Genomic DNA, 3,901 nt, shown 5'->3' on the forward strand with positions numbered 1-3,901 from the left:
TTCAATTGACCATAAATTATTACTTAAGAAACTACAATGTTATGGTATAAAGGATGAACAGTTGAAATGGTTTAGTAGTTATTTGTTTGAAAGGAGACAAATGGTTTTCTGTCATGGTATACTCTCAAACTCAAAGACATTATCAAATGGAATACCCCAAGGGAGTGTCCTCGGACCAATCTTATTTCTACTTTTTATTAATGATATAGCTCAGTCTTTGAAGACATGTACCTGTAATATGTTTGCTGATGATGTTGTTATATATACTTCTCATAAAAATATTGATGAACTAACCATATTGTTACAAAATGATGTTCATTCAATACATAGATGGTATACTCAGAATAATTTAAAAGTTAATGCTGAAAAGACCAAAATTATGCTTTTAAGTACACGTAAAGCATATAACTTGAATATATACATGGATGGAACGAAAATGGAACAGGTTCATAATTTTAAATATTTAGGGGTGGAAATTGATGAACACCTTACTTGGGATATTCATGTTAAAAGACTTACCAGATTGATTTCTATGAAACTGTTCTCATTACGTAATATGTCCAAATTTTTAGATGTCAAATCCTTAAAGCTCATGTATAATACAATTATTTTACCATGTATTGACTATTCATGCACAGTCTGGGGAAATTGCTCAAGGCAAAATAAAGAGTTACTCTTAAGATTACAAAAGAGAGCAGCACGTATAATTACATCCAACTATGACTATGAAAATGTTAGAGGTGATGATTTAATAAAATTAATGAAATGGCAATCATTTGACGAAAGGAGAAATTATTTTTTAGCTGTTTTAATGTATAAATCTGTACATGGTATTGCACCAACACATCTGTGTAATGCTATTGAAATGGTCTGCGATAGACATAACTTAAATACTAGAGCCGCTGACAAAACAAATGTAATATTACCAAAACCTAATCTAGAATGCTTTAAGAACAGTCTTATGTACTCAGGAGGAGTTATCTGGAACTCATTACCTATTAACTTACATAATTCTACATCTATTTCTTCATTTAAATACCTTTATAAAAGATTGTACTTTCATTAATGTTGTAAATAACCAATATCCTCATGGATGTGTGTATATATATATTTTTTTTTACCCTACTGTAATAAATACAAGTTTGTTAGTTTTTTTTTTTCTTTTTTTTTCGTACATTGTTTCAAATCATTCTTTTTGTGATCCTGGGTAAACCTTTGAATGTAAATATATGTATCCAGTTGCTGGTTATTTTATAAAATGTTATATTATTCAATATTCAATAATCTATTCATGTTTTGCATATTTCAATGATATTTGTATTTCATTGATATATTGTATTTCATTGTTTGTATTTTACCATGTATGTATATACAGGACCAATATGAAAAACAGCCTTGGTTGATATTGTCATCCTGTATAAATATTTTTAAATAAATAAATAAATAAAATTGTACTGTTCTTGACTCTTAATCCTTATCTGAATTCAGTCCCCCCCCCCCCTCCTGCGCGAAGCGCGGAAGCTTTGGCGTTTCATCAAAATATTAGAGAAAGGAAGACGATTCGTTGTACCGTTGTTGACTCCTAATCCTAGTTTGAATTTAGTTTTCCCGAAAATTTTAAACTCTGATTTCTTTATCTGATATTATAGGAAAGTGAAACCTCGAGAAAATACAAGTATTGTAGTTGTAGTCACTCTCGAAGTCGTGACAGCGGATAAAAAGTCACAGTTTGTAGGGAAAAAAAAACTTGTTGGCCGACCGACATTATACATCTCATTGACTTCAAACTTCTGCATTGATATAGTACACGAGGATCGAGCAAGAAGACCGACACAGCTGACCCGACACAGCAACATATTTACATGTATGCGTGACTTTCTTGCTCCCTCGACAAGACGACTCCACCCAACACCCCCTCACTCTTTTACTCCCACTCCTCCTCTCTCAGGCCCTTACCTCCCCCTCTCTCTCCTCTTTTTCATTCCCCGTTTCTTTTGTTTCCCTTTTCTCTTTTGTCTTATTTTTCCTTTTATTTCTTTTCTTTCTTTTTCTTTCTTTTTTCTTTTCTTTCCCTTCCCTCCCTTTTCCCTCCCCTTTTCTCTTTTGTCCCGACGGCAGCGCAATTTTACCGACAATATCCTGACAGGTGGGGGGGGGGGGAGGGGTGTCGCACCCCATCCCCCCCTTTGGAGACGCCCCTGCTTACAGAGACACTTCGATGAAGACACCCTAACTCCATGATTGCCTGTGTTGAACTGCCCTGGGCTTTACTAATTTAAACCTCAGGGGGTTTATTTTGCATATATAGGTATTTACATGTTCATTTATATAATAAAAGGAAATAATGAATATTCAACTATCATAGGTAGCAAATAAAATATGACGAACAGAGGAATGAAAACAAACAGATAGGAGAGGGTGATCAAGCATAATGATGTGCACCAATCTATAAATGTGAATTACTAAGTAGCCTGTTCATACTACAGCTCTACAATAAAAAAAAGCATGTGTAGCCTGTCTTTTAAGCAGTTGAAGAAATTAATAAAAGTAGGCCTACTTGAAGAAATCGTTGAATCGAGAGATATTCAGTTTATTTTTATTAAGTTAGACAAAGTACTAGGTGTTAAAATTAAACACATTTAACACCTTTGGAAAAAATATTATACGCCAGGAACGTGAAAAACAAAACTTGTATTGTCACACATGCCTATAATCGGACATATTTAAAAACTGAAATGTGGCACCACCCAAAAAATATAATTCTGAGATCCTCCTTTGTCTTTAATTTGCACCTGGAAATAAATTCTTTGTTCCTCGTCTATGTAATCAAGGCGAAAAAATTCAGACTTTTATTCTTTTGAGGAGCTTCTTTCACATGCAGCCTCAGACAAATGTGCCAAAGAAGTGTTGTCTTCTTGTGTTCCTGGAGACAAAGTTTTGGGTAATAGTTTTCAAGTCCAATTATAGAAACGCATGAAGCTTCCAGTCCAGAACCTAAGTGTGCAAATATATTTGGGGAGGGCGGGGTCAATGATAGCCTATCCGAGCCCGTACAAAATATTGGGGGGGGGGGGGCTCAATGATATCCGAGCCCCTCAAAAATATCGAGGGGCTCCGTGATGTTATCCGAGCTTCACAAAAATATTGGGGGGCTCCGTGGTGTTATCCGAGCCCTAACAAAAACGATTGGGGGGGGGGGGGGGCTGATGATATCTGAGCCCCACCAAAATAGGGGGGGGGGGTGCTCAATGATATCAGAGTCCCGCCAAAATATTTGGGGGTCTTAATGATATCCGAGATCCGATGTCTGAGCCCCCCCCCCTCCCCAAATAAATATTTATAAAATGTTTATATTTGAATGGTAAGTCTGTAGATTATAGGTATACATGAGTTTCATGCCTAGAATATAATGATTGGGGAGGAGGGGGGTTAATGATATCCGAGCTCCGCAATAAGTATCGGGGGCGGCTCAATGCTTTCTGAGCCCCACTTAAAATATTGGGGGATTAATGGTATCTGAGCCGCTAAGGACTCAATTATATCTAAGCCCCACCAAAAATGGGGGGGGGGGGGGGCTCAATGATATCTAAGAGCCCCGCCAAAAATATTGGGGGGGGGGGGGGGGGGGCTGCGCCCCCCAGCCCCCCCGGTTCCTAAGCCTATGTTAAATATAAAACATATACTATTTCCACCGTGCATTAATGCATCACCACTCCTGACATACATGTACGTTCTTATTACAACCCTAAATTTAGAATGAAATAAATTATCATTATGGTCAAACCCAAAAAACTCTCTCTAAATATTAATAAACTATATTTATTTCAAAAGCATACACTTCAAACACGTACTTCATTATAATATTTTTATAGATGATATGTCCACAATTGTAAAAGAAGTT

Source organism: Strongylocentrotus purpuratus, unplaced genomic scaffold (assembly GCF_000002235.5).
Source record: "Strongylocentrotus purpuratus isolate Spur 01 unplaced genomic scaffold, Spur_5.0 spur5_scaffold_15, whole genome shotgun sequence".
Taxonomy (NCBI): Eukaryota; Metazoa; Echinodermata; class Echinoidea; order Camarodonta; family Strongylocentrotidae; genus Strongylocentrotus; species Strongylocentrotus purpuratus.